Source organism: Semicossyphus pulcher, unplaced genomic scaffold, assembly GCF_022749685.1.
Source record: "Semicossyphus pulcher isolate SPU_LCO1_2020_fin unplaced genomic scaffold, fSemPul1.0.p SCAF_10, whole genome shotgun sequence".
NCBI classification, from domain to species: Eukaryota; Metazoa; Chordata; class Actinopteri; order Labriformes; family Labridae; genus Semicossyphus; species Semicossyphus pulcher.
In genome coordinates, this window is record NW_027211604.1 from 29,716,954 (window position 1) to 29,735,986 (window position 19,033).

At 39.0% G+C, this 19,033-nt stretch overlaps 1 protein-coding gene across 1 annotated transcript in view; it reads left to right on the forward strand.

Moving 5' to 3' along the window:
• The first annotated feature begins 1,511 nt into the window (after positions 1–1,511).
• The window catches only part of LOC138602911 (homeobox protein PKNOX2-like), a 122,333-nt gene continuing 104,811 nt past the window's right edge, over positions 1,512–19,033 (forward strand). The window contains exon 1 of the mRNA XM_069674540.1: positions 1,512–1,524. The gene's annotated coding sequence lies outside the window, so the exon portion shown is untranslated. The remainder of the gene's footprint in view (positions 1,525–19,033) is intronic.

The following is a 19,033-nucleotide window of genomic DNA, read 5'->3' on the forward strand; positions in this document are numbered from 1 at the left end:
AGTAATATAAGTAATACCACAACTTTAGAAATAGAAAAATATGTTGCATGTACATCCATTTTTTATGGTTCTCATTTGCCTGGAATTTCTTCAGCTTATTGGATTTTCTCTGCAATCTTAACAAAACAAAACAAAGACCGGTTATTGAGAGTATTAGTGAGATAAAGCAATGTTTTTATAGACCCTGATCATGTTTCTGTTTGAGATGGACTCAGTCACTGGTTAACCTAAATGGGTATTAGAATAACTGAGTGGGGGGAATATCCTTTAGTAACTGAATTAATTACACAACAAAAGTGTAAATGTAGTACTGTTCAGATGGATTTCATACAGCAATCATTGCTTTGGTGCATATTTAGTAGCTACATAACACAGTGACCAGAATGACTCTGGGACCATTGGCCACAGGAGAGAGCATGAGCAAATTGATTGAGATTGCTTGCAACTAATAAGACAAGCCCTGATATTTATAATATAAGATAATTCTTTAAGATAAATTCTTTATTGATCCCCAGAGGGAAAATTTGAGTGTTGCAGCAGCACAAAGATAAAATAGCACAAAGGCAAATACAGTAGAAATAAGAATAGATCAAATAAAGTAAAATAAGAGGTATACAACTGGTGTACAAAAGTGACAAGCTAAAGTGACACAGTATGGGATAAAGTGACATGTTAATAGCAGCAGCATTTAGCAGTATGAAATAGTACAGTATAAATTATTGCTTTATTATTATTATTGCAAATTTTGATCAAGGATCAAGGATGTAAACACTGTTCAGTCAGAGATTATGTTGCCTCACTTTAACAACAAAAGTGGAGGCAAAAAGATAAGATGATATTTTAGTGCCATGTTGTTTACTTTTGTTTACAGTAGAATAGGAAAAAATTGAGGCATTTCTTAAACATTTATGGTTCATACTGAAAATTCTGGTTAGTGCCTGCAAATATTTTATTCAAATCCTGCTTTAAACTTGATCAAGTCAGAATCAGGCTATCTCGGCCATACATGGAATTTGACTCCCTCTCTCAGTGTACATACACAGAGATAGACAAATGAGTAGGCCTAGAAGAAAAATAACAAGCTCAACAAGGTAACATAATCATTTAACTGTTATCTGCAGTTGTGCTGAAATTGCAGGCAGTGAGATACTAAGAGAATAGTCAACAAAGAGGAGTAAAAGGGTGTTTGAAACTGGATAATGTATAGGTGTACATGAAGAACAAAGCATGTGTTTATTGTTGCTGCACGTCAGTGTTTTGAATACCATTCAACCTGAACACAAAGTGTGTCTGGATCCACACCGATGTGTTTGCGGGGGACACCATTCCTCGTGAAGCCTCACACTCGATTGCCGTATTTCCCACGGACACTGGAAGGCATCAGCAGCCCGGTGTTGGGAAAACGGGGAGCGGAGATGGAGATGGAGGTGGGAGGGGCCTGGCATGGCTGACGTCAGCGGCTGTGTGGAGGAGTATAGGCTGTGCTGTCAGCCCAGTGTCAGTCTGATGAAGATTGGCATGCAGGTAAGCTGTCATTCATTTTCAATGTCAGTGCATGGGAGCAGGGCTTCACCACTTCAGCGTCCTTTTTTCCCCTTTACCCCCCCTTCATTACAAAAGGCAGGACATTATTCATACAGGCAGACAGGCAGCCAGGCCACAGTGAGGGAGAGAGAGAGGGAGGGAAAGAGAGGGAGAGTGAGGGAGGGAGAGATAGAGCGAGTGAGAGAGGGAGGGAGGGGGGAGTGGAGATGGGGGAGAAAAAAAGAGAGAGGGAAAGCAGAGGAGATGCATTTTTGTGCTGAACTGAAAGACCAGTGGATTTTTTTCCCTTTTGCTTGATGTGGCGTTTGGATTTAAAAAATGTGTCGGTAATGTTTGTGATGCACGTAAATAGGATTTACTGTATTTTTCGGCGGATGTTTTTGTGTAAAACGGTGTAATTTTAGAGAACAGTAAATATAATTGCTTGTGAACCGGACAGAATGAGCGCATAGCTGCAGGAAGCTGCATTTGATTTCTACGCTTTGTCAATTAGCGCCGGATTTTGATTATTTTTGAATGTACAATGAATATCCGATGGTGTGGGAAAAATCGCATTGTGTTGTCTTTTTTATTACATTTGCAATTTTTATAATGATGAAGTTTCCTGGTGCGTTTTGTTAGAGTAAAAAGGCTTTTATTTTGACGGGCAAAGTTTAGGCGTTCGTTAAAACAACGGTAAAGGATTTTCAATGTAAAATAGGTTCCAGTCAGATTTGATTTGTAGTTAAATAAGCTTTTTAATTCTTCTTGTTGTTCATAAAAAAAATGTTTTTCTAGATAGTACCTGCTATTTGTGTTTGTGGCTGTTTTAGTTTGCGACAAAAATAAGCAAATAAGAAAGTCAAACTGAAGAAAATATATAACACCTGAAGTTGTAGCTTTTTGTAATTTAAGTATCTCAGGTTTTACTTTGAATTTACTCATTTTAAATGTCTTGTTTGTGACAGGCGTCTGTCTTTACTTTGTGTATGCACTTTATAAACAGCAGTTTTTCCAAAGTAAATTTTTTTCCACAGAAAATATCAAATAAAAAAAAAAGCTTTTTATCCTCACATCTGTTTTTTTTTTTTTTGAAAGGTCAAAAAGGAAGTCTAATTCTCTGTTACATTTCTTTATTGGCTCGTCTTTTTCTGAAGAATTTTCTTCTCTCCAACTATCTGCATCTCAGTGAGGTCTAATGTTTACTCTCAGCCCTCCCTGCCCTGCAAAAAGCTCTCTGCCTGAACACTGGCCTTCTTTGTGCGCCACTCGTCGCTTTCTATTTCAGATGACTAGTTTATTCCACAATTACTCCAATGCCTATTTCGCTCATAGGGGACATTTGACAGAGTCAGTGTCTCTGGGACAGCTTGTGTCGAACACTTGAGCCCTGTTTGATTCAAGCGTCTTGCATTTAAAAGGTTTTGCACATCTTTCCCGTGTTTTGGTCGTTTTTTGAGGAAGCAAGTCGACCCATCTGTTCAGTCGCTGTCAGCCGTGATCTCCGCCGATCAAGTGTCACATAAATGTACACAGGTTAAGCAAACACATCCACATTTATAAAGAAATCACACGTTTCTAAATGTATATAAAATCCAATTATTTAACCGTTGTCATTCGTCAATAGGTAAAAGGTTTCAACTCTACATTGCAAAGTAAAGGCCCCTCACAGCAGAGACTAGTCTGAGCATTGGGAGTACATTAGCTTAATTAAATATGCCTGAACCATTTGTTTACTAATCATCTGCTTCCCTGAGAAATCACAATGGCGATTTAGACCACTTTACTCCCTCTGTCAGACACATTGGGCAGGTGCAGAGTGCTGAGCATAAACCCCACGAGGAGCTAAACTGTGAAAGTAAACGCTTTGAAAGACACTGTTGTTGCTGCTGCTGCGAGTCGCTGCTGAAAGAGCAAAAGAAGCTCTGTTACCTTTTACACGACTCGAATGATTGTGTAGCTTTTGTCGGTGTCTCAAAGTGAATAATTCAGCCGGGAATACATTTCGAACACACACACAAGTCGAAGCGCGTCACTATACCAATCACCCTCAGTGATGTTTGTTCTTTGTTGTGATGCTCCCAACACTGCGTCTACATTTTGTCAGATAGAAATAATGCCAATTTAGTTTATCCCTGAACCCTGCTGAGATCTTAATTGATGATTTGTGTCATTGGACAAGCAGCCCGGGGGCATATTTGCTGCTGCAACACTATTTGCATATTCCCATTCCTACTATATGAGTAAATTGCATGATGAGGTGTGATGCTGTGCATTCCTGCAGCTTTTGGGGGGATAATCACTAATAAAGTGATTCAGTCACACTAAATGAAGGAAGTAAACAGAGCGAGGAGAGCATATGTTACAAACCAATTTAAGCATTTATGTATGGCCGTAAAGCAATTGAGGAAATTAAAACACGAGCAAATGTCTAGTCATTTCCTTCGCCTTTGCCTCTAATTCCACCCTGCATGGTGCCAGAGAAAACAATACATATTTTTTGACAGTCCTTAAAGACTAATAGACATTTTTTATCCTTTCAGAGAATGAGAATCAGAATGTGAGATGTCTAATTTGTTTTTTGAGGCTTTACTTCTTAAGTCAGGCAGGAAAGAGAGAGAGGATGTTCAGAATTATTCATAAGGCCTTAGTCTGCCGGGTATCCTCAGCGGAGTGCATCTAGGTCCTGTTCCGGGCCCGTGAGCAATGTGATGTGTGCTAGTTTTCACATGTTCAATAGAGCAGCGATCCTGAAGACATTTGTGTTGTGTTGCATGTTTCGGTCCTGTCTGGGCCCTCACAGGTCATGCCCGCTAAGCCTGCTTGATCCCTATTGCTCTCAAGAGGAGGCAGAGGCCTGTTTATGCCGTCAGACGGCTCAGCGTAAGGACAGCCCGTGCATGCTTACCCTTGCTCATTCCACAGCCAGTGCTGCGTTGGCATGGCTCTAAGTAAGCCACCAGGGAGCGGGGTCGGAGAGAGATGGATTGGCTTGATTTATGCTCCAAGAGGAGCAGCAGGCAAATTTAATGATCCTCCATACTGTCAACATCACGCAGCTTTGTTTCCGGAAGGACATGAAGATGTCATGAAAACACATCCAGCATAGGAATGTGGTTTGGAGAATGGGTTTGGATACTGCCGTGAGAGACAGTCGTACGGAGTTGCAACGATTAATTTCTTTACCGATTAGTGTCAACTATTGAACTAAACACCAACTATAACTATATCACTCTCAGCTTCTTAAATATGAATAGTTGACAGTAAAGTAAAAATATTTTGGTTGTGAACATAAACAGAAATTTGAGGACTTCATCTGAGGCTGATTGTCATTTTTTTTACCATTCTATGACATTTTATAGACCAAACAACTAACCAATAATCAAGGAAATATAGAGGAAAGGATAGAAGGATTTCACATCATTTGCACAATGTAATAAAAATCTGAAAGCAATATGGTTTTATTCTGAAATTCTCAACAAATTAAGTATTATACTGCCACAGCTTTGATGTTGCAGAGATCTCTCTGATAATAGCACAGTAGCGTAAAGGAAATCTCTGCAGGTGGAATCGTTGATAAAGAGGAATGCATGGTCTTTGAGTCCCACTCAATTGACAAGCATGCATTATTTTGAATCTACTTGTAGTTGTGAACCAATCACATCTTGTGTTACTTTACTACACATTATTATTACACCAGATTTGTATTGCAACAGACCTTTGGCCTTAATACAGCATGAGCAAAATGAATATTCTGTAGACCGATTCCAATTTTGGAAGGAAAAATTACAATATGTAGGCCGATAAAGTGAATGTTTGAGATATATGCCTTTTATATGTGAATATTGCCCAAAAATGACCATGCAATTGTACTCAGGAGGCTACCTTAAACAAATAACATTATTAAATAATAATGAACATGTTTATACTAATGTCTTACATACATTGGCATTGTTTTTTTTAATTGAAATAAATATTGAAGTGCAAAATGATCATTCCGACTACTCTTGCAATCACTTGCAATGATATTACCTTTTAAATAATTGCAACATGTTTCTTTGGAACTGATTCTAGTGCAGACCACCACCGCTCAGCTGCTGCATGTGCTGCAGACTGTGCTGCGAGTATTGTGAACTATGATGTGCAGGGCAAACTATGCAATGATAATAATAAGAATAAATCACCCCCATCGCGTTGTTTACTTTATTATGTGTTCTGTAAAAAAAGGTTAGTTTAAAATATGTCGAATAACATATATGCAAATACCTTTAAATCTGTGATAGACCTGTACATCAGCTCGAGCCATAAGCACATCCTGAATTATAATGGTCTTCTGCGTGTGATTCAGTGATTGATTGGACTTTGCACATCGGACTCATTTGGTCCTGCAGACAAACAAACTTCCAGAGAAGCTCTCCTCCAGACGATAAGACGTGATGTGTGCCTGAACAGTGAACGCAGCATGGAAGAAGTCCTATACAAAGGCTTTAGTCATTAGGTAATGATTTTAGCATCAGTGCTGTGATTGCATTCCCCTTTTCAGACAGAGGAAATGAAAACCCAGCAGGGACACATTCCATAAAGTGAGTCGAAGTCATGGCATAGAGAGGAGGACTCCTGCACAGCTGAGGGTCTGCAGCAGCAGGATGCACAAACAGATACACTGTTTACTGTGGGGGAAATATCAAAGATGTGAACTAGGTTATTTCCCGTCTCTAATGTCTCAGTCTTAGTATAAATATCGTTTGATGTCCATATTTCTGCAGTGAAAACAATTAAAACAGGTTATTTTTAGACATCAGTGGTTATTATTCAAGGATCAAGCACAAAATCAAATTAGCAACAGCTTATTATATATTCTTCATTTAAAGACCTTTAACAAGAGCGTGAACCTCATTGTGCCCGTGCGTCTTATCTCCGCTGGAATGTAGATAATCCCAATAAATGAGCAGGGCTGCATACAGAGAAATATGAAGCCTGCCAGTAAATCCTGAATTTATTATATTTGCGCGTCGTGGTAACAGCTGAGCTGGGTGAGGTTCAAACTATTTGATTTGAATTCAACAGCAGATCACAGCAGAGAAAATCCCACCAAGCTCTGAGTGGCTGCATATTTGTGCTTCCCTCCAAAATGAATAAATGCATGGGCCACAATGGTGTCACTGCTCGTGGAAATCTCCTCCAGTGTAGTTCTCTTTAAAACTTAGTTCAGAGTGAAATGTCAGCGACTTCATGCAGCAGCAACTTAACACTGTGCATTAATACTTTTGGCACAGCATAGTCTGTGAGAGAGGCGGTGTTTTCTCGTGCCAAATGCAAATGTATGTTTGCAGCCTGACACCATAAATAGCTATTGTTCTATCATTGTGTTTTTCTTTGACTTAAACTTCTGTCGTATAGAAGAGAAGAACTGAAAGACATAAGAGCATATGTAAAAAGGAAGCTTTTTCTGTTCGTTTGGTTTTCTCACAATAAAGTCACATTTTCACTATTAACAGTAAAGAAAAATAAAGTAAGAAAATAAATTGGAGAAGGAGGAAGTTTTGTTTTGTTTACATAGTGAGGATTGATACTTTATTGATCGCGAGGGAAATTTATCCAGTAGCTTACAACACATATTTTTATTTAGCCTTTATTTAAACAGGTAATCTCGTTGAGACACGTGGTCTCATTCTCAGGAGAGACCTGCTTGGACAGCAGCAACAACACAGAGTTACAGACAGACAAATACTCAACAACTGTCATCACCCCCACCCCCCGTTAAGCCTGTATAAGAATAATTAAATTAAGACAAAATAAAAATAAAGGCTATTAACATTGAACATTGAGCAGTGGCTGTATGGAGGTAGTGCAGATTAAACATGATGAGCAGAGTTAATGCAAAGAGTACGGTGGAAATGTGCAAAAGGATTTATAATATATATAGTAAGTGAGCGTTAAATGGTATTTAAACTTAAAATGTGGGGAAGTAACAGTTAAAATACGTCTTACGGTATTCGTATACTTTTTCTGTACTTGAGTAAATAACTGTTTTCCCAGCTGGAAATGTTTTGTTCTGAGAACGTTCTGAGAATGTTACATGCGATGTTCTCGTAATGTTTTGAGCGTCAAGTTTTTATTTGGTTCCCAGAATGTTCCTTTTACTAGCAGGAGAACGTTCTCTGAAAACATCTTCAGAAAGTTGCAGTGAGAATGTTCAAATCACATTTCAGGAATCACGTTCTGATAGTTCAGGCCGTACTAACATCCTGAGAAGTTCCTCAGAATGTTGCAGTGAGCATGTTCTACCTTTGTTTTTAAGTCACATTGAGCAAATGTTTTATAAAAGGCGTTCTGACATCCCAGGCCTCAATAACATCCTGAAAATATCTTCACAATGTTGCAGTTAAAATGCTTTGTCTTAGTTTAACTTTTAACATTACAAGAACTTTATTTGAAATGATAAACATCCTTAAAACGTTCTTCGAATATTTGATTAAAACGTTTTCTTTCAAACGTAATTAGAACTTGTAGGTAATGTTAGACAATGTTATGGGAACGTTCCCTGTTAGCTGGGTTACCCCCCCCCTTTCTTACGTTAAACACAAATATCTGAGCTTTCTACTCTGTTCATGTTTAAAACCGACTCTTTACTAAAAGGGAATCGCACGCAACGGACAAAAAAACGTATGAGATGCATAAGAACAAATCAGACAAGATATGGACGACGACTGTTTGGTTCTTTGTATTTTCACCTTTTATTTAAGTTGTTGAATCAGTACTTCGACTTCTACACAATTATATGTACTTCTACTTTGTTTCTTATACCTGGCACTGATACTTAAAGTTTGACTTAATTCTCAACATTTAACTTTATTCTGTAAATCCAGAATAAAATAAAAACCTTTACAACAGTCATTTTATTTCATGCGTGGCTTTAATGCTCTTCTGTACTGTGGTTCCTCCTCTATGAGTCTGGGTAACAAAGTTAAAGAAAAACAGACAAAGATTTAATTCCAACTACATTTAAATTCAACCAATATATTTGTTAAAAAAAAACAGCTTAGTTTTCCTGACGTGTTTTGGGATTTCTGACCAGCTCCTAAAGTTATTTTTTCCCCTGTTTTGCACACTTAAAGTTGTGTTAGTACTATTATAGAGACAAATGTGCAATAGGAACTGTGCCCCTTTGAAATAGTGTTAGTTGTCCTTCTGAAATCACCCGGCTGATTATTGTCACACCAGCTTATTGAAGTCTGCTGCACTTTGAATAGAGATTCAGCAGCGCTGAAGTTGTGACCTCCAAAAGGCTTTTTACTGGAGCATGGCTCCGTTTTTCACAATCCTCTCCAAAGACATTATTCAAGTGTTGCTCTCTCTGCCACTCACGTCTCATCTGAATGTTTCAGCCTCCTGCTCTCCAGGATGCCATCGATCTGAAGGACAATATTTTCCCTCCGTCTATAGCTGCTCCTTTATTTTGACATTCGACTTTAACAAAAAGCCGCTTTCTCTTCAGATCCATTTGTATACCTTGCAGTTCATCTGGAGTGGTCTGTGCAGACGCCTGGTGAAACACTTGTTAGTGTACAGCTCTCGGCTGAAACAGCAGCTTATCAGCACACATTAGTGGAAGCCTTGTACAGTGGCAAGGACAGAATAATTTGCCCTAATGCATTTTAGCGATCGCTCTTATTATCTGCAAATGACTTTTTTTATGGAGTTCTGTCCCCGGCTATAAAAGTGCCATGATTTTATGACAGCACAGGCTTCAGCTGAAGAGCATTTTATTTTCAGGGGAAGGCTGCATCTTTTATGTTTCAAACGACTTGTCGCTCTTAAAATATTAAAGAAGGGCTGCACTGTCTTATTCCTGTATTATATTTCATTTAGGCTTTTGTCATTCTGGACCTGTCTGAGCTGCTGGAATCATATCAGGTCATATAAGCACCCAAAGGATCCAAATGTCTATCTGTAACACAGATAGCCCAAAGGCTAACTGTGTAGCCTTTAGCTTATAGTTCTGTTAATGCTACAAAACAAGTCACATAACACAGTGTAGAAAGATCCAAATACAAAGTGAGCAGACACAGCAGACATGTCGCACAGAAATTATGTTTATAAGGTAAAGTATGAATACAGAAAGCCTGCACACTTACTTTATATTGCAAAACATATAATAACAATGTTTGATTCCTGTTTGGATCTTAATCAGGTAAAAATGTTCAAAGATGGATAAAACACTTATATTTAAACATCATGCACACTGGGAGAGTGGGAAACATCCAAATAATAAAAATAATAATAATAATTAAAAGCAATATATGAAAAACGAGAGGAAGATTGTATTACAAAGCCGTACAGCTGTGGGGGGAAAAGAGAGCACTCCAAATGTTCCTTAAATCAGCATCTCTCTCTACATGTCATGGCCCGCAAATCCAGATCTAAAACCCACTCAAAACCTCCTGATCGAACAAAGAGCGGCATAACGTCACCCAACAGCACTGTGACAGACTGGTGGAGAGCATGCAGAGATGCATGAAAGCTGTGATTAAAAACCAGGTTATTCCACCAGATATTGATCTGTGAACTCTTGCTGAGGTAAAACATTCTGTTGTTGAACATGAACACAAACTTGTTTACTTTGCGTTATCTGACGTCTGAAAAACATTTTGTTTTCTTAACCAGTCGCCATTTTCTGCTAATAAAACACCTCAATGAGAATATTTGATCTGGAAGTAGGAGAAATTTTGTTTACAATAAAACAAAAGTTGATTTTACACAAACACAAATTTATAAATAGAAGCAGAGAAAAACTTATTTTTGCAGTGGCCTCTGTTTGTTTCCGGAGCTGTATAAACATAGAAAGACACTGCAAAGATAGAGGACAAAAGAAGAAGAGAACCTTTATATTTACACGCACACATTGAGTCTTTTTAGCATCCTATGAAAAGTTAAAGTGTTAAAAACAGAGAGGAGAAATCAAATCTCTTGTTTTATTTAATAACAGAGATATGATGTCTATTTTTTCTCTATTGAACATTTCATTAAATGAATAAATGTTCATTTGGTTTCCATTAGTTGACACAGCACAAAGAAGGATGAAAACGTGATAATTAGATTTTGTGTGGCATGGAGTAAAGGTGTGGACTTAAATAAGCAGGATTTTGATTGATTTGGGAGTCAGTAGTACCGTAAAATCCTGAATATGAGTCGCACTATAATATAAGACGCAGGCTGTTTTTGGGGGTATCCCAGAGGGAAAAAGGTTTTTATAGCTATTTATTAAATAAAAATATATAGTTCTATATAATATATAAGTTTTTTCAACACTATTTCAATTCATGTTCATTTAAAACACACACAAATTACAGCCTTAGATCTGCCATGTCGAGTTTGCAATCCTGCTAGCTAGCGGTTGTTGTAGCTAGCGGCGGCTGGCAGCCTACGGTAATGTCGATTGTTGTGAGGGTGGCGGCTGCAATGGTGATCATGACGGTACATGTCCGTGATGATGAAGCGTTCAAACAGCACTGAGCCATATTATAAATAGGATATGTTGCAGCGGCTGGGAGCCGGAAACAGTTTATTGCAGAGATGTGACGTCAATATTTAACAACCGGATAGCGCCATCATCTGGGTAAAATACCGTAACACAATAACATGCCTCTCTCTCGCATTTTATACTGGTACATTTGGTCGCACCGGTGTATAGGACGCAGCCCACTTTTTAGATGAAAAAAAATGAATTAAAATCTATACACCAAATTTTACGGTTATTTTGAAACAGGAGGCGACACCTGTTTACTGTGTTATCATTTTATTTTAAAGTCTCAAAATCTTACGCTATAACCTAAACCAGAGTGTCCCTGCTGCACATACAGGACTCAGGATATGAACTCTGGTCTGATATGAACTCTGAGGGGATCTTTGGGGTTAAAAATATTAATGCAACCATGCTATAACTCATCATGAGGTCTGAATAAACACTGATAAACTGATTTCTGCAGAATCATAAAGTAGAGTGGTGATTCTGAACCTCAGCTGTCCGTATGAAATCCGGCCCGGGCAGCGATCGTCGCCTCAGCCGTGTTCACCGTCCTTTCTCTCTCCCCTCCTCACTTCATTGCATTCAGAACATCCTGACTTTGAGCGTGTGCGGAAACACGAGTGCCACTTACGTTATGAAGAGCTGATAGTTCAGTCTCTTGTTCACAGTTATGTTCTTAGCTTTCAGATCGACACCTACATACCGACACTTCCTCCAAGAACATGTTCCCCATTGTGCTGCTGTTTGGTGCGAATCTGAGAATCTGGCAGCCGTTTTTGAAAACTGGTTTTGCATTGTTTGTGTGAGCTTTTGTTGACTGGTCTGAGAGCTTCATGTTTGGCCCTGAGCTCACACTCTGCAAGTAAGCATGAGTCAACCACAGCGATGGGTGACGGAGGTTTCCGGAGGAGTGTGAAGATGACGTGTTGCCTCCTGAGTCAGATAAATGTGCTTTTAATTAGAGGTCAGTAAGACAATCCTCCTCCAGATAATGTCTGTTAGATGGTACAAAGAGTGTATCAGTACTTTCTTTGTAGTTTAAATGTGATTATAAACCTTGTTTTCTCTATTTTCTCTTGTTTCTGTGTCGCTCTGTCCTCAAGTTTTATCACTTTTCTCTTCACTCTGGGCAAAATGGCTGCCGACATATTAATCCCTGTTTCCACGCTGACACATTCCATCACATAAAACTTTGATTTATATCACAATTTGAGCCATAACAGTTCCAGAAGATTTAAATTACTGTACGGCTTTCCGTCCTTTGTGGTCGCAGGATCCTGATGTGTCAAAGAAAGCTGTGCTGTGTTCAGTGTGTTTGCTCAGCGGTGCGAGCTAACCACACGGCAGCTCTCATTTTAGAAGTGGTAATATTTAATGACTCTACATCGGCGTCTGATTTGCGACTCTTTAGCAGCAACACGTCTTTTTTTTTTCAACGTCCGTTCTGATTTGCTGCTGCTGACGAGACTCGTGGCATCGAGCTGTGCAGCTTTTCAAGTCTGAATGTAAACATGTCAGGTTTGTGGAGTGTGTGGAGAGTGTGTGCGATTATCACAACACACACGTTGCTGTAAATGAATGTGTGCAGGAAGAAACATCCCAGCAGCTGTTTTATGTGTATTTTTTTTTAACAGTTTGGTCCCTCAGTGAGAAGCTTATACATCCTACCTCTCTGTCTTACTGTACGCTTAATCAAGGAAATATCCGTACACACTATCAGGCCGTGCAGACGTGTTTCCACATGTTAATTGCAGCACTGTGAACTGAATGAAAAAAGAGACTTCTTTCCACTACAAAGAATAATTACTTTTCCAACTCCGGCGCCGTAATTGGTTACTACTCTTTTATCTTATCTATGTGCGCATAATTATCACAGTCATCATATTAGATTATTTCATGCATAATAAATGAAGTCAAACTGTGTGTGGGGTAATTAGCATGTTAGGATATGAGCAACGATAAGAGCTTTGCTCTCTTAAAGATTGTATTGTTTGAGACGTTCAGGAAAAGTGAGAAATGCAGAAAGAAAAAGAATATTTCACCATTACTGTAAAGTCGTATGTGTGTCTTTATTCTGCTTTATTTTGTCGCTCTGTTTAGGGACATCTCTCATGTAAAGTAATGTAGACTGTAATGTAATTTACTTCTGATTCGGGGGCTTTAACAGAGAGTGTTTTATATGCAGAGGACATAACAAGACGCAGGAGCATAATGGAGACTATTGTAAGAGACAGACTGATGTGCTACTTGACTTTGGCAGCTGTCTGCTGCATCCATCGAGTCCAAACTGAAAGACAGATGTGCATCACAGCAGACCACATTTCACGTTTCATAAGTGAACTGTTTGACGATGTTGATGGACCAGGTTAAGGGATAACTATTTTCATAATCGGTATGTACTTTAGATATTTACAAGTTGTCCATAAACATTAAATATTCAGTACATAATTACTGCATTTTTCATCAGTATCTGGCTCAAAAATGAAAATACTCATTTGTACACACTGTCAGTTAGAGTTTGTCATTTTCCTAGCAACCACAAATGTCCTCCTGCACAGCGGGGCGTTTACTAATTTAGTGTCCAATGCAGAACCTTTGTTGGATTATTCTGATCCTCTTCATGACTATAAATGCTGCAGGACTGCTAGCTACAGTGTTAGCATCTCATGCTAGCTAACACTCTGATCTTCCACTAATCTCCCTGCTCTGCTCCTGGAGTTCATATTCCTCTGAGCTTTTCTGCCCATCCACAGTATTTACTAGAAAAAGTATATCAGTTTTCTCAGTGATATTTTTAAAATACATGACTCATTCGTCACATTTGCGAAATGTACAAATGTCTTCTGACATTTGATGGTAGGGCAGGATTGGTTACACACTTCTTCAGCTCTTCTTCCTGCTTTACGCACTTATTGATATCTGTGTCAAATCCAGTGTCACGTTTTGTAAAACTGTGCAAACAGAAGCGCTCTGCCAGCTGTTTCATGGGAACTTTAAAGGTTCAATAATATATTTTTACCTTTCAAAAGTGCACCTATCAGAGGAGAAAGACATTTTATGTTAGTTTGAATTTAAAGTTTGTTTTTAAAATCTACAGTGAAAGCCTGTTAGAGATGTAATTAACTGACAACAGCAGCTCCTCCTATTCAAACATGCAGTTGGATGCTTTTCCACTTTAATGCTGCTCTGCTTAAAAACATTTCAGTTTTTATTTAATGCGAGGAGCCAATCAGGACGAGTCCAGTTCTGATGCGTCGCATGGAGTCAGTCTGAACTGCCAATAAAGACGTAGGGAAGTTTTCTCTGTGTCTAAACAGCAGTGAAGAAAAGATGAAGAGGACGAATCAGCAGTTTGTCCACAGACCTCATTTAAAACTCTTTAATAAAGTTTCACTGTAGGAAACCTGCAGCTGCTCGAGAAAACAAAAGTTTGGTCTTGCAGCTCTCAGTCTTGGACGCTTGCTTTTCTTTCATCGCTCACTAACAAGAACAACTTTGACGCCAAATGTTTCAGTTGCAGTTTTTTGGCCCTGCACATTTCTGGCAGTGACACCTTTCAGTAACCTGAGCCAAAAGCCTGTAAAGCACAGACATAATGAGCTTTTCTCACCACCAAAATGTTTTTTTTCCCTCGTCAGTGAAAAAGGAGAAAGAATATATGTGATAACACTCATTTTTATGAGTTACCACGAGTCATAGAGATGTTGAAGGTTTTTTCACATATCTTACGTCACCTTTACATCAGTTTTTAACAACTGGGCGTGCACCATGTGGATTTTCAAAATTGTATTATTTTAAAACAGGACTTCATGAGCCAGTGTTTTTACACTGATGGTGAAAATACTAAGATGTAGTGAGCAAAGATGCATGATGTAATATTTCATACCTGTCTAAATATTTGCAGAACGTGTGTTAAAAATCATGTGGTTTTATATTTAAAAAATGTTTTTTTACCAATGCTTTGGGGTATAAAGAAAAGTAGTTATCTCACAGGTGAATATTGGACAGTAAGCTATATTTCCTCTTTCTTAACAAGAACAAATAAGTGGTTTTGTGGTTATTCTTAATGATGTTTTAAAATCTTTTCAGAGAAAATATTAAAAAATTGTTGATGACTCCTTTTGCCCTCAGGGGAGTATACTGATTTAGCATCAAATCCATCTTTGGGGCGCTGGTGTCGCTCAGTCAGTAAAGCAGGCACCACATGTACAGAGGAAAATCCCCTGACTCGCAGCCCTTTGGTGCTCTCGTCATTCCCCCTCTCTCATCCCCACATTCCTGTCCTATCAAATAAGGGAGATGACCAAATACGTAGTCTAAAAAGAAACAAAAAAAATTGTGCATCCCTAATGATGCACCAAGCCAATGCACTAGCTAGCAGTTAAGTGTCTTTGCTATGTTTTCATGTGAATCTATAGTGGCAACTTGGCCATGTCAACTTACAAGAAAGCAAAACTCAAAATCAAAATCAAATCAAAGTGAATCGAATGCAGGATCAGACAAGTTGTCCAGAAATTTTTTTAATTTCTTTTATATTTATTCAACAACCTTTTCTTACAATCAGTCAATGCTTGCTCTGTTTTTTCCTGATAAAAAGCCACTCACCTTCCTGGTAGCTTACCTTCCCCTACACACGTCATCCTGTGCAAAAACTACTGATCAAAATGAAAGCCCACATAAATACACAAATATTGGTATCAAACTTAATTCTGTATCTTCCTTAAAGTAATAATCTTGAAGATTTTCATGTAAATAAATGTCTGTTAAGTCTCTATCTATCACTGAATGAGGTAACACAATGGTGATTGAGCCTATGGCCCACTGATGAAAGCCTTTGCACTTGCATTATTACAGACTGGCTGTCTGTGGCGACTTTCACAGAAAAAATCACAAGCGGCGCCCAGTTAGTGACGTGTTTTCCATCAGCCAGCAGTGGTTGGTCTGCCAGAGAGGGTAGGCGGAGCTCAGTGACTGCTTTTCCGGTCTCTGCAAGTGTTGCGAGTAAACAGTAATCTACTATGGCTGAACAAACAAAGAAAAGATGGATGACTACAGATACAACTTCAAAAAGAAGTGAAAATCCAAAGAAAAAGAAACAAATTCGACGCTCAGATGAAGCAAACAGTCTTAAAAGGAAAGCGACCGTCAGCCAGGAAAATCAAGAGTTACAACCGGAGCCAACCGTGGACGTCACACATGCAGCACTGTCTGGATATCTGGGAAGTGTGCTCCTGCAATTAATGTTTATCACCATGAGATCTTCGAGATTAAAACTTGAAACTAAATAACTGCAAATAAATAAATTACTAAATGTAAAATAATCCAATTACTCAAAGCAATGTGAATAGCTCCAACAGAATGTTCTCATGTTCAGTACTATTGGCTGCTGTATACGCCAGTAAGTCCCTCCCTAGCTTCCTGTTTTCACCTGAAACACATCACTATGCAGAATCAAATAGCATTGTGCTAGCCTTATAATTTGGAGCTTAAAAAATTATGATTGTCAAAGTTTATGCGATTACATGTAATGTGATTCATGCTGCTATCAATAAATGACACATAGCATATAGTCAAACCACAGAGTAAGACACAGATGTACTGCAGAACTGTGTAAAATCTCCTTTTATGTGTGTCGACTGAAAGATAAACATTTTCAAGCGATGATTTCCTTCATGTACGTGTGCCTCGCAGACACAGGATGACAATGAAAGTGCACAGTATCCCTCCTGAGCTTCAGTAGTTTAGTTATCCACGAAACCAACTTAAAAACAACAGAATCCAAAAATTATAAAACCGCACTGAAAGTCTTCCAAGTACAGAAGTCTGCAGCCAAAGAGGTGATGAAGCATCTCCAAAGAATTCATGATGAAGTTTAAAGGACTTCATTTATCGCTGACTTAAAAGTGTTGAATAAAAGAGTAAAACATGAGTCAGGCCCAAACACACCTCCCACTCCCTGTCTAACTTTTAAACGTTCAATTCCAAAGAGTGATGAGTGTTCCTGTGCTAAGAGGGGTTTATAAACAGCTGCAGAGTGTAGGTCTGCGTGTGTGTGTGTGTGTGTGTGTGTGTGTGTGTGTACGAAGCAGCTTGGAGGCGTTGCAGTGTCGTATCTGCAGCTACATGACGAGTGAAAGCTTTCTGAGCGCACCCGCCCCGCGGACGCACCCCTCCGGTCAAGGTCCCGATACCTCTGTGGTATGTGTGAGCCGTCTCCCTGCTGGCTCTGCTCTGGCATTGCTGCAGAGTCAGTGTGGTGCAAATGAGAGTCTGAAATGTGATAGTGCTGATTGTGGGTCAGATGTGTTTGTTTAGCTTTAAAGGAGGGGCTGGTCGGTCTCTTCTCTGTAATCTGCTCTGTGATGAGACTGTAAGATAACTGCAGGATCCATCTTAACACTTCAGCATGCACTATAATGATGTGCTGCAAATTTGACCTAATGAATTAAAAATGAATTAATAACAGAATACATATAGCTAATTCGGCAAATTATAATTAAGATTACACACCCCTTTATGTGTTTATCCACTTCTTCAGTCATTCATCACGTTTTCACAGTTGTCATTTAAAAAACATCAGATTTCCTCTCAGGTTGAAGCCCCCATGAGTAGTAGTTTAGAGTCTACCTGTGCAAAAAGCAAGAAAGCAGGAAATAGAAAAGTAAGACATGGACGTGCACATTGTCTCTACAAAGTATTCATTTCAGAATAATCTTAAAGATGCCAGAATTACATCAAAAGCAAGATATAAGGAGTGCTACGGAAGCAGCCAACCATTCAGTCCAAAGTGACTTCCATATTCCTCAATCTCTTCAGGAGCAGCTGTCACAACTCAACAAAATGCCAACTACATGACCAGAATATAGGAAGAAAACACACTTTTATAGTTCAACTGTGGGGTTAAACGTCTTAGTAATAATCAAGTTCACAGCAAAAAAGGCCATGTCTACACATGTGTGGGTACTTTTCAAAACGTAGCTTTTTCTCACCAGATCTTTAGTGAAACTCCTGCCAGGGTGAAGACCTTTAGACACTCTCCTCGTGGCCTGTTTCAAGTGGCCGTGCCCTTGCCTCATGACGTCAGGCTGTGCGCCGTTATCTCTTTTGTGAGGCGTCACAAACGAGGCAACATTCCTTGCAAAATGAAGAACGTGACAAAAACAGTGATGCTTCTGCTAACAGGACTTTTTACATGTTTACACATGTTCAGTTACTCGTCCACGTCCACTATATTGATATATCGTCGATATATCGATGCGCCATTGCAGCCCGCCAGTCTGCCGGCAATCGATTTTTTCAGACTTTTGTTTGGCCGCGATCTTCTTTTCTTTTTCTTTTTTGCATGCCCAGGTTATATCGCCGCATGTTTGTGTGGCGTTCTCATGACAGCATTTCTGTTGTGTTTTCGTTTGGACAGGGATTTTTTTGTAACTTGCGTGCTTGTGTGGGCGGGGTTTTTTTTTTAAACGAAGGAGGAAAAAACGTTTTGAAAAATACCTGTGTATGCGTAGACATGGCCTGATTAACAAGCACGTCCTCACTCCCAACTCTTCAAATCAGCAGCTTGGTCAGCGGCCCAATGCTTCAAAATATGACGCTGTAGGTACCTCTCTTAATGCGACGTTGAAGACAGGTGATGTAGTATGAAGCGGTGATCCACACTCTCCCCAGTGGGCAGGGTTTGGTTAGTGTGTTAAAATCAAGAGTTAATGTTGACCGATTTTACTGTTTAGAAGCTTGATTATTTTTAAGTGAGGTTACATTACATTGGTTATGTAATCTTCTTGCGTCAGTCACGTAACATTAAGACCCATAATTGGAAACCGGAGGATGGTTAGATCAATATGATATGATATGCCATATCTATTTGTTTGTAACATTTTCTTTCAAATAAAACTGTAATATTCGTACAACTTAGACAGGCTTGGATGATGCTCTCCCTGAGACAATCCTGACAATATAGCCACAACTAGGGCAAAT